Source organism: Chelmon rostratus, chromosome 3 (genome assembly GCF_017976325.1).
Source record: "Chelmon rostratus isolate fCheRos1 chromosome 3, fCheRos1.pri, whole genome shotgun sequence".
In the NCBI taxonomy this organism is placed as follows: Eukaryota; Metazoa; Chordata; class Actinopteri; order Chaetodontiformes; family Chaetodontidae; genus Chelmon; species Chelmon rostratus.
Window position 1 is genome coordinate 15,201,957 of NC_055660.1, and position 13,518 is coordinate 15,215,474.

Consider the following 13,518-nt stretch of genomic DNA (forward strand, 5'->3'; position numbering starts at 1 on the left):
TCCACAGTGCTGGATCCAGGCTAGCATTGCCCGCCCACAGTCTGTCACCAGTCGGTCCTAATCTATTCCTTACGGCATGAAAAACAATTAGCAGAGCAACAGTGTTTGCTTGACAATTGTTGACCACCATTGCCAAAGAGAAACAGAAAACCTATGTGTCAAGCATTGCTTTATGATGCTAATGTTTGCTTTTTCACGTTTTTCATTTTTGCCAGCTGGGAGTGTGCAAAACCTAAGACAGTGAACTACTGCAAACAGGAAATGTTTGATGTGTTCCTTCTCTGCTGTTTCCATTGCTTGTGCCTCATTTTCTGTTTCTTCTCTTGCCTTATTTGCTTGGCTTTTATATTTGAGTTGTTTGTATTGCAAACACAGATTAAGCTGTCCAGAATTGCAGGTATGATACAAGATTGATTTTCCCTTTAGCCACCACACTACAGTGTGATTTTCACGAAAGTTTAGCCAGAATAACAGAATGACTTGAGTAGCACAGCAGATCAAACCACATGTGTCATTTTGGTGAGCACCTGAGGTGTGTTTATAAGCTTTCATTTGCAAAGACATTATGGAAAAACAATTCAAATGCATGAAATGCTTCTATATTCCATTAGTACATCCTGATAAAAATGTGCATATTTACAGCTTTCAGAGTCAAACTCTGCGGGTGACTGGGAGTGGTGGTGGTACTGATGGCAGGGGGTTGCACAAATAAAGCCAAAGTGCAGTTTATATAACAGTTTCTATGACAATCACAACACGGTGGGATGTTTTACTCATAGACAGAACCCATAATGATGGCGTTTCAATTTTAACAAACTGCAAAATACTGTCATTATTAGAGCAACAAAACTCCCAACACAGTGCAACTGCCACACGACAATGAGAGGCACCAACGCGGGCTTACCACGGTCACTTTTACAGTGATGTTACATCATCAAAGACACAGATAAGGCACTAATGACTTCTATGTATATGTTATAAGCCAAACAGCTTTAAGGAAATACTGCATTACATCTCTCATTTGTACTCCTTCAAGATAAAGAATGGTTAAAGGTTAAGGTTGGTGATATTCTATATTTTTCTTAATGTGCTTTAATCTCATGAAGATGCTGAAACCAACAACAGAAAAGCCTTTTAAAATGATATATCGACCTCCTCAGGCCTTTTTCACAAAGACATTTTCACATGTCACGGTAGGAAAAACAAGCAAGGTGTGAATAATAAAATGAATGATGGCTGATTTCAGTTTACCTTCTCCTGGAACATGAATAGGAGAAAGCCATTGTGAAAGCTATTAGAAACACCTGTGCTTTTCCTGCATTACCAAGACTAGTCAATATGTCTGCTGTGAAAAAGGCCTATTGTTGTCCAAAACTATTGAAAACACATAAGTAAGACACACTGTTGCACTGGTTGACAGCTTCCATCATTACGATGAACGTGGGGACTGCAGTTTATTTCGAGTCCATCCTACATACAGTGGCCTTTAGGAAGCAGTCCCAAAGAAACGCTTATATATATAGTTTAAAATGAAACTACAAATTTGTGACCTGCTTTTCAAGATTTACATCTTCAGAAGCAACAGTGTCTCCTAGAAATATCCTTTATATACAATGAATTTGATTTCTAGAGGCCCTCGCCTAACAAAACTGAGTCATAATAACCTACTTGCACATTCTGGTGAAGACGGGCCGGTTTTGATAGAAATGTAATGCTGGCCCATTTATGTCTCCTGGTAACATAATGAGGAAATGTTGTTAATTAACGTGTCTGGCAAAATGTCGATACTGAATGTATCGGTAACATGTTCACTGGCCCTGCCACAGGACCCGCAGCAGCGATCAGGCTTATAGGGAGTTAGCAGATCACAGGTGTAGGCAGGGGCCGGACCATTCAAGGCTTTAAATCAGCTCTAAAACTGACAGGTATCCAGTGAAGAGCGGCAAGGATTGGCGTGATGCGGTCGTTCTTAAAAGCCTGGCAGCAGCCTTTGGATGTTTCGCCCGCTGAAGTGCTGAATGAAATGCATTTCAACAGTCGAGTCTGGAGGAGACAAAAGCATGGATGACCTTTTGTGGACCTGCAGAGGAAAGGAAGGACCTGATCTTGGTCAAATGTCTCAGTTGGACATAGCAGGACTGCATCACTTTAGTCACCTGAGCATCAGAAGACTACTCTCAAAGTTAAAAATGCTTTTTTTTAACACTATTAGATAACACACCGAGACTAAACAAGAGGCTGTTGACGCTGTTAGGGATGGGGCCAGAAGGGGTAATTATAATAAGAAATAAGGGCATTTTTGGAGATCAAATTCTTAATTTCAGCAAGGAAGGACATCATACAGGACACATAGATGGTCGTAGGCTTTTTAGTTACGTATCATCCATGTAGCAATGAAAATTCATATCATGTCCATGCATAATGTACCCCAGGGGTAGCATGTTTATGGTAAATAAGCGGGAATCCAGAACAGACCCCTGCTGCAGCCGTCAAACGGGAGGCACACAAGAGGAGCAGGCATCTCCAAGCATAGCAGAGAAGGATCTGCTCCCCAGCCACAACACTGATTCCCAAATATTTTTTGAAGGCGGCTGATTAAGACATTGTGCTCCACTGTGTCAAAGGCTGGGCTGAGGTCAAGGAGAATTAAAATGCAGACCGGCCTATCGGCGGTACGCTCATTTGCGACCTTGACCAGAACAGTCTCAGTGCTGTGTGGTTTTTGTGTGCCGTGTGGTGATTTGAGTGTGATTGTTGTTCATAAAAGAAGTCAATTGTGTGTTTTTCTAAAAAGCTTAAGGAATGGAAAGTGCTTTCATTGAGGTTAGGGAAAGACCACGGCGTTTCACACATTTAAAAGTCCTCAGCGACTTGACGCCTAAACCGAATCAGAAGGGCCTCAGGATGCAAACCCCAGTCTCTGCTGTCAAAGTCTGGTTCTTTGCAAGACCATCGCCCAACCCGACCACCTCCCTGCGACTCCTGTGTGGCATTATTTATCATTATTAGAAGAAAAAAAAAGCCTCTGAACATAACCCAGATTCCCTTTGCCAACTCTGTGTAATTGGGAAAACAATTAATTAATATATGAACATAATTTCGAACAGGGTAGGAAGTTACTGAGTGACAGACCAGCACATTATCGGTTTTGTTCTTTTGGTTGACAATAAGAAAAAGGTAATACCCACCAGAAGAATGACTGAGTCATCCACGACATATCATTGCCTGATTCTAGTAGTACCACATTAGTACTGTACTGCAAATCACCTATTAATAAAATGACTGAAATAGCACAGCTTCACTAAAGCCACTCATATCCACTCTGCTGTTTCTGTTCGGGGGCCAACTCACTCATGTTTTTGCAAATTCCTCTTATGTTCTAGGGTGGATCATTGTGTCGTGGGAACCGTAAGGGTCAGTCATTTGTATGTGTGTGCGATTGTGCGTGTGTTTGCGTGTATGCCTGTGTGTGTGTGTGTGTGTGTGTGTGTGTGTTTGTGCGCTTAATTTATTCAGGAATTCCCCTGATATCTGCTGGCACATTACTTTCCCAGCCTCTCTCATAATCCTCTTCCCCTTTTATAAGTGTTTCCCAGACCAAAAAATGGAAAACCAATTGAATAATGAAGCACAACCTGATACAGTTCTTCACATGTTTCCCCTCTTATCATTTCCAGTAATGAGGCAAACAGGGTAGCTCAGGTTGGACGTCGTCGATAATTTACGGGCCATGTCTTTAGAAAACAGAGGCAATCACACATACATGTTTTATGCAGCGCCCGTCTGCTTGTTTAAATTATATTTAATAGTGCAATGGATAACATGTTTACTGTACCAATAACACAAAATGAGAATAACATGCACCCCTGAAATTATATTTCCAGCTCATATTCTCACTTGGTATAAACGCCCTCTTGTGTGTTGTGTGATCTGTCCTTTTGTCATCTTCTGATCACAAAATATAGACATACAGAGATTACTTACTGTCCTTTTAAAGCTGCGCTAATTGATTTTCTCAACGGACTGGGGGCTGCAACATCTGACACTATCATCTTATAAAGTTTCTCTGGCATGTCAGCAACATTAGCATTCATAAAAGATGCTAGATGCTCCACTATGTTCCCCAGCTAGCTGCTAGATTTGTCTGCATGTCATTTTGTGCTGGGCAATAGTTTTTTGAGAGCTTTTTTTTTTGCCGCTAGAAATATAAAATAGGAGTTTGTGGGCTGGAAACCTAAACATGTAGAAAAAAGAAGTTAAAAAGCTCCATAGATTCTGAGGTGAAATACAGATTTGGGAGCCAAAATCAGTCAAGTGGCACCCTTAACAATATAGCCTACGTAGTCATCGATCCATTATAATAGAAGAACAAAACTCCACAGCCATGGCTACTCACTAACTTGCTTACAGCTATTGCTCCTTTCCATGGAGCACAGGCCTTTGACCACAGTCCGCTACAGTCTTCTGTCCTGGTCTTTCCTCTCCAGCTGTTTCCAAGTCAGCCCACTCAGCATGATGTCCGTCTGGAGGACTCTGCACCAGGTGTTCTCGGGCTGGCCTCTCTACAGCCATGCTGGTTGCTCACAATAACAGTGCAAACACGCTGACGTCTAGCATAATAATATTCACCATGTTCACCATCTTTGCTCAGCATTCTAGCACGCTAACGTTTGCTAATTAGCAGTGCACATACAGTGCAGCTGAGGCTGAAGGGAATGTCATTAGTTGAGCAGGTATTTGGTCATGAATCAAGGCAATGGACAAATTGAAATACTGATCTGGAAAAAGTTGAATGATAATGAATACAGAGAGTTCAGAGACCATGCAGCTTGTGTGGGGAAAAGTTTTGACTGAGTGCAGCTTTAAGTAATTTCTATGCTGTGAGGATTGTGATTGCAACACGGGCAAAGTGATGGCTAAACGGCACAATATTCAGATCACAGGAACTCAGTGCATGTTGTTGCATAATGAAGACAATCATCTAAAGCTTGCTGGAAGTGGGAAAAAAAATAGTGCCAGTACTCCCCTTATTCACATGCTGTGTATCAGCAAATCATGAAGTATTACACTCGGACACCAGGAGACGTTGCTGATGTTCACGACACAAATGTATTTAACCAAGAGGACACTCATTTCCATTACAAGAGTAAAAAAAATAATTCATTATGTACACTGGTATGTGGTGTGATTGCCTTTTGGAGGCAGGCCAACACTACTGTAAGGCAACGTTACTGCGACAGAGAGAAGCAGACAGTCGAGAACCAGGGACAGGTGAGCGTCGCTTCGTGCCCCCTGGGTAATGCAGTTTATTTATGAATCACCCAGAGAGCGTGATATGAAGGGGGCAGAAAAGAGTCCTGACAGCTTGTGAGATGCACCGATATGTGAGAAAAAAATCATGGTACACCAAAGAGTAAAACACCCACACACACACACACACACAGACACACATACATGGTTACACACAGAGTCTAAAATATCAATCCAGCTGAGTCCCATCTATCACTAGGGACTCTGCCATCGATGTATGGGAGTATGGACGGTACATGAAAGTGGTTTGTGTGTGTGTGTATGTTGGAGAGAGAGAAAGTAAAGCTAAAAGAAAGTTGCATGAAAATATTAATATTAACAATTGAGCACTTCTGTTCCTGTGAATCTCTTCATTTTGCACGTGTGTGAGTATTTCTATATGCGCAGTATATGTGTATATGTATAACCACACAACATGACACCTTGTGATTTTCCTTTGATGCAATGTATCAGCAAATCAAGAAAACGTGTTGAGCTTACGTGCTTGTAAGGATCTCTCCCGCTACAGCTTGCTGTCACATAGTAGATGCAAAAACAAACGATGGCACTAAAATTAACTTCATTCTTTGTTTCTCTCACACTTTCCTACTTCCTCTCTCCTGTTGCACAGTGAACACCACAAATGCTTTCTCTCTCTCTCTCTCTCTCTCTCTTTCTTGTTTTCTCCATCTCACTCTCCCTGGCTGAGCCTGGCTGTGTGGTGTAGGCAGCAGTGATATTTCAGTTGTGGGTATTATTAGTCTCTCTGGGGAGCTCCACCTGTAAACAAGTCAAGCCACTGTCATAGAAGGAGGTGAAACCAACTGTGAGACATGGGCAGCACTGGGATGCCGTGGGAGTAGCACACTAATGAGAAAATAACCATGGAGAAGACACAGAGATAGATATTAAAGGAATACCTCATCCAAAATTAGCATTTTTCATATGAATTGCTCCCCCTGTAATGAAATGCCTGGTGAAAAAGTTTGCCGCAACAGAGTCTCCTCCTGCTGAGCTTCAGCTCAGTCTGTGAATATCTTGAAACTCAGTTGATTGACTGTGCAGGATACAAGAAAGCTGCTGATTGGTTTGTTTTGCAACATCATAAAGGAAGAAATTGAATGCAAATATGTGCTGAATGATTCTGTGTTTGTCCACTCTCAGTGTAGATAAATTGTTGGAAGTCCTGTATTTGTTAATGTGTCACATTAACTTCACATCTTTATACTAGAGGACGGCATGGTGCAAATCTCTGAAATGCTGCAACTACGAGAGGTTGCGCATACAGTTGTAAATGTCCAGTAGGGTCCAGTGTGTCCAGTAATGTCCAGTAGGACAGACACACACACAGATGCACGCACATACACGACCAATCCCCGCCAGGATCACACCTGACGGACATTATTAAAGCATGAGACACATGAGTCATTAGGTATTATGTAAACACATTAGTAAATGGAACTACAGAATGTAAAATTTAAAAGCCTTTTTAAAATACATCTAAAGTGCATTCATTTATTTATGAGTCAAAGACAGAACAACAAAGTGGAATTATAAATTGTAAAGGTGGTCTTCTAAAACTTTTTTTAACTAATTGTTTTTTAATTGCACAATTTAAATGCAAATTGAATTAATGACCGAATCACTTGTTTCAAAGTATCAATTAATTAATCAATTATAATTAAGCACTGAAAAGTCTGTAATGATTTCAGTGGCACATTTAAACATCTACACAAATTGCCCCCAAGAGACAAAAAAGATATATTGAACAGTACTGAAAGGAATTAACCTCGGCCATTTAAAGCACTGAAGTCGTCATGGTCAGCTTTAACACCAGGAGGCTACAGGTCTCTTACTGTCACAACATGTGGCGCTGGCAAAGGTGCACCTGTCTCTCTGTGTGTGTGTGTGTGTGTGTGTGTTGGGGGGGTTGTTCTCATTTACTGCAAATGAGCCTCAGGAGCTCATTTATATAGAACAGCGCAATATGAGGAAAAGCAGCTGACTTTTTGGTTTTTTTAAAATCTAACTGATACAATGTGTTTGTAGCCACTAATAATTGAAACGATTAATGAGTTTATTTTTAAATTTTCCTGACAGACATACCTATATCCAAACGCTGACATGTTTCTATTTAATATAATTCCATTCAGTATTCAGCACTTCATGCTTCTAGTTAACGTATCTTCAGTTGAGCATTTACATTGACCTTTTTTCTGGCTTTCACTGACTGCATCATACATGTTGGACTCCAAAACTCTGAAAATCAGTAAACAATTGATTTGAGTATCCTTAGTTTGTCAATGGTATGTAAATGTATTTAGGCCTATAAATGCAGTCTGGCATAAAGCTCTTACTCACTGCTGACTCTTCTGCTTATTAAATCAGAAATGACAAGAGAAAGAAATGCATTACTTATTGTATTGTTGAAAAAAATGATGTGCTTATTGTTATAAGTAACCTTAGTTATTAATGACTTGACTTATTAATAACTGCTTGTATAAAAACTAAACAATAATGTGCATTTGTCACCAAGGCAGCCAATAAAAGAGCCATGTGGGAGACGTGATGTAGCTATGACTTTAATTTTTCTGTGACTGCACGCAATGCTAAAGCAATTTCTGCACCCAGCTGAGCTGAACACAGCCTCCGTGCCTCAGACATCAAATTCACGACTTCTGCCACCCAACCTCCACTCGCTCCCTCCTTTTAACTCCTGCTTTTTAATATCACTTTCACTTTTGCTATCTTCACGAATCTTTTAGCGCAGCCGTTTCTCTCACTCCCTCCCTCTCTCACACACACACTCACGGTCTCATTTCCTCACACACCCAGCAATCTTTTCAAAATCACTTCCTTGATTCACATCTTTGCCCTCCCCATTTATGAGCACTTTATTGAGAAGCAGAGAGGTGGCAGAAAAACAGACATAATTGCCTAGGGTGGTAAGTTATTGGAAAATGGATGAATTGCTTTCTTCAGGGAAGAGCTGTGAGAGTGTCAGGAATAAAGAAGGCTCCTTAATAACACTGAAGGTCAGGTGCAGGGGTGTTGGGGAGTGATTTCTTTATGCTGCAGAGGTATGGGGGGTGAATAAACACATACAGCCTTTTCCTCTCCCCCTTTCTGCATATGCAATTTATCAGTGTGTTTTTTTGAGGGCTCGTGTGTTTGTGTGTATGGGGCGCGTAGGTCCGGGTGCGTGTTAGAGGAGGGGATTGGGACCGCTGATATTGTTATTCTTTGCCAGCTGGGCTTGGCTGACTGAGGTTAGCGCTCCTTTTGATGGGTTCATTCAAGTTCATCTCCATGGTTACACTCAGACACTCAAAAGGTGTTTCAGTTACGTTAAGCGAGGATGGATATAGAAAACAGAAGAATATCGCTGAGGGAGGCACAGCTCGTCAGTCTAATAACAGCATCAGACTGTGGAGTTTTTTATCATGTCTGAGTGTGTACGGTGTGTATTTGTGTCACTTTGTGCCATTTTCATTGTCTTATTTCCAACTATTTCAGAGTTTGGGAAAGTACATTCATAGCAAAGATGCGAGAGACTCTTTTAGAGTTCTGTGTCTTTATCGTGGAGTTGGGATGTTTACAAAGTTTCTGGTATTTGGATAGTTTTAATGAAGGATCTCCCTCTGCAGTCATTGCCATTGCCAACATTTTGGTGGAGCTTGCAGCTGCAGATGAAAACTGTTGTGCAATTTATTTTTTTTCTAGTGAATTTTGCTTTCTGTTTCGTTTTCAATTGGTAACAGTCACTAATCACCAGCAACAGTCAGAAAAACAAAATAATATAAGTGTATAATATAGTATAGAGTACATAATGATATACAGTATAAACCAGGCTGGCTACCTGCACAACAGCAGTTATCACTATATCCCATAGCTAAGATCAAATATTTGCCCCAGTGTGTAGCTTCTTGATAGGCTGACTTTATACTGTAATTGCATCATTACACCAATCAATAATGATCAATGTATAAAAGGTAAATGTACATCAAAGCAGTCAAATCTGGGAGCAAAAGATGAGCAGGATATATAGAAGCATACATACATAAAGAAATAACAACTGTGAGAGGTAGTTACAGATGCATCGCCCAGGTAAATGTTTTCCCTTGTTTCTCATTGAATAAACACTGTTGCATATTCTTTACAGGCCCTCAACAAATGCATCTTAATGTTCTTATCAGTTATCTGCAGCAACAAAGTCATGTGGGACCTTTGCCAAGAGCCATATTCAATGGTTGCCAACCAACATAAGTGGAGCTGCATCAATAGACTTGCTGATTATTTTCTCATTGCCATTTTGAACAAGAGCTCAGAAATTGCTAACACCATGAAACTCACAGTATGCTGCAAACCAGATCTGATTTGATGATGTGATCGTTCAGACATAGTGGAAGGTTTGCTGCTTTTGAGTCGTCCAGTTGAGACCACATCACTGTATGCGTGCTGTCTGGAACTCTGGATGCTCTGGCTGGAGGACGACTACCCTGGCACAAACTTTTATTAAAGCTAAATAGCGCTCTAAAATATGTGTTCTGAAATAACAAGAAATAAACTACGCAGTAACAGAATCTTGATTCATATTCGATTGCCTGATCAAACATGAGCCTGGTGCGTCGCACTGGACAGACTCATTTGCAGAAAGTTGTGGCGGAGTTGCATTTATGCAAATACAGATACGACAAACGGTCCATCAACTTGCTGCGGCTTATCCATCATGCAGCACACGGCCGGATCTCCTCTGGTTCTCCATAAAAAAATGAACAAAATCTGTTGATTTGACATACATCATTGCATCCAGTCTGCACGCTCCTTCAGCCTGCAGCAGAGGTTGCTTCGACTGGCGAATCTAGACCTTGGACAATGAGCCAAAGTAAGTTAGAGTTCATTTTTATTGTTGTTCTTACTAAAACAAAAACTGTTACTTGAACAGAATGAAAAAACTTTTGAATTCTTGACCTACTTTGTATTTTTCTGTGGTGTGATCTTTCGAACTTGACACAAAAGAAAATCTTTATTTACGTTGAGTTAGTAATTTGAAATGAAATTGAAATCACTTCAATCACTTAATGTCCCCTGTTTCTATTTATATGATTCACATCTCCTTCACTTAGCCACAAATTAGTCAATGCAGACAGATGGACACCTGATCAAAAATAGATTTAAAGGCATCTAGCGGCGCATCCAGAATATCCAGCAGCCCAGGGACAGTCAGCGGATTGGTGCCATCCTGTGGGTGGACTCCCTGTGACCAATCAGTAGGAACCGCCGGGGAGTGCCAGGAGTGCCGGAAGCTCCGAGTGACTTCAGATGTTTGTTGTGTTTTTAGGCAAAAGATGCTGTTACTGTTAGTTTGGTTCGTTGTGCTTATCTTTCTCATGATGAACTGTTGTAAAGACAGCAGGTGTCAGACTCAATCTGACAAGAGAGGCAGCATAATTATTAATAATTGCTCATTGTTTTCTTAAATTGTAATAAGATTATTTTAGCTGTAGATTATTGAGGAGCAATCATAAATACATTTACAATGCCAGTCCTCTTTATTTCTGCATTGCTCTATCCTATCTTACCTCTAATAGTCATACCAATCACCTGTCATTGGTATCTCGCTCAGAACTTGACAGACGATGTAGACATGGGCAGCATATCCTGCACTGCACAACCTGACACAAGGCATCATTTCTCTCCGTGTTGCTGCTGCTCTGCCTGTCGAGAACTGATATTAGCCTGCTTGGTAGGGGTAGAGGGATTCTCACCGCTATCCATAACAGGAGCAGGCTCTCTGGCCTGTTTTTCTGATGAGATGCTGCAACAGATCGCTTGCTGGATAGAAGATTCTCAGCATGGACGGGCACTTTTTCAATTATTTTGATATTTGACTGCACAAAGGTGGCAGAAACGGGGATGGGGGGGTTGAATAATGGGTGTTGCAATGTCACAATGGGCATCTCGAACACCAAAGCCACCAGAATGCCATAGACCGGGTTCACGGTGACATTCTTCTCTTTACGTGGCGCGAATTCAAATAATGACAAGAGCTCCACTTTTTCCCTGGCAGAAAGGATAATGAGCCAAGCCAAATTGATTTTCCTTGATAGATATTAAAACAAGTTTTAATTAAATGGAAAGACCTCGCTGGAAATAAAACAGCAATGCCTTACACTGCTGTGTTGCTAAGAAGAAGTAGTGCGATTAAATTAATGTCCAGTGCTGGTCGGAGGTGTTTGCATTCCTGTCTGGCTGATGTAATACTGAATCCGAGCTGTAATGAGTTGAAGCTTGGGGCAAGTTGGGATGGTTTGTTGGGACTATAACAACATGATAAAGTGAGGTGTGTGCAAGAGTGTGTGTGAGAGAGATAGAGAGATGGAGCGTCAGAGGACGCGATTTGTATGGACTGGAGCATTCATAATTACAAGCCCTTGCAGGCAGCCCCAACACCGCCAACGCCAGGCAGCGCTTATAGTGTGTGGATCTGAGAGTTTGCCTTTTTTTATCTCCGGGCGAGCGCCTCGTGCCTTCTCTGTTTGATCCCCCGGGCGCACAAGACCTGACATCATTCACACAGAGGGAAAACACGGCGACACCTCGGTGTACATCCATCTACACGTATACAGAGATTCAAATGTCTGTGCATGCCCACACACACACACACACACACACACACACACACGCGCGTGCATTTCCCAACAAAAAGAGTTTCTCAGTGGGAAACTGGGACAAACTGTTCTGGCAGGGGAAAACGTCTGTGCTCAGAGAGCAAATCTAACTGGCAGCCAGCGAAGCGAGCGGGCAGGCCAGCATGTGCGCTGGAGTGGCTGCACACACACGTACGTATTATAAAGTAGCAGGCCACAGTGGCAGATGCAAAATGGATGACATCTGGCTGTAGCGAGGTCCTCCCTCTCGCACCGTGTCCATGTTTGTCCCGTTACTCTGAGTAATGGAGGGAGAGGTGGCCGTATTTGGCGTTGCTTCTCGTGATCAAGAGGGATGGAAAAAAAATTCCCTGACATTGAAGAACGTGTTAATATTAGCAAAGGACAAATAGTAACCCGATGTACTGAAGACGAGTGGCGAAAGGCGGTGGTGAAAAGAGCTGAAAATAGGATGTTCAGGAATAAAGCAGACAAGATATGAGAGCAGAGAGAAATGCAGGTATGTGGGAATAAGGAGGAGGGAAAGGAGAGGAAGCAGAAAAGGGAAGAAAAGAAAAACAGCGGAGCAAAGGGTTTTTTTTCCTCACTTTCATTCAGCCTCTCTTTCTGTTTCTCTCCCCCTCTGCTGCTCTCATGAGAACTAAGTTTTGAGTTGCTTGAGCTGTTTGGAGACGCTGTGAGTGTTTACCAGTTTGTGCCTGTGTGTGTGTGTGTGTGTACGTGCGTGTGTGTGTGGGAGGTGGTAAATTGAGCAGGTGTATCAGGAACAAAAGAGCAGGGAAGATCAGTGAGTCAACTATCGCCACGCTGTGTGTGTTAGAGCGCGCTCGGGAGTGCACGCGTGCTTCCGACTGCATGTGTGTGCGTGCGTGCGCGTGACAGAGAAAGAGAGCGAGTGTAATAAAACTGTCGACCTGGGGGATTTGTCGGGGGAAACAACGCACAGTGAATCCCACTTAATGTGCAAGTGACTACATGCACTCATGCGCGTCAGCTAAAACATGCAAACACACACAAATCAAATGCACAAACACAGCACTGGATTATGTTGATTTTTGTAAATTCCAGTAGGCACTCAGCTGCAAATATGCCTCTGATTGTCTCTTGGTTTGAGGTGAAGAAGTGGCTCTTGACGAACAGAAAGCCTTCCAAAGCTCAGCTGTTCTAGTTTTTTTAACATCAGCCTTTATAAGCTGTCACTGTCGCTCCCCTTGAACACGCAGGCCATGTGACATCCCCTGTTCACGCACCGCGCAGGGGCAGGCCAATTACATAATATTATGATAGCTCAGAGTTTGTTTGTTGCGCAGGACACAATGTGTGCATTACAATATGCAAATCCTATTCAAATCCAATAACCTGTACACGAGTGAGTCAACAATATTATTCACTACCGTTGTCATGGAAAGACTTGAGCTCCAGGTAATAGCGGGAGAGAGCTCCATCTATGTGGGAAACAAAGAAGCCGTTTTTCTACATATAAATGCTTCAGCAGAGACATAATTTGCAAAAAAAGAACAACAACAAAAAAAAGAACCAAAAAAATAGAACAAAAACC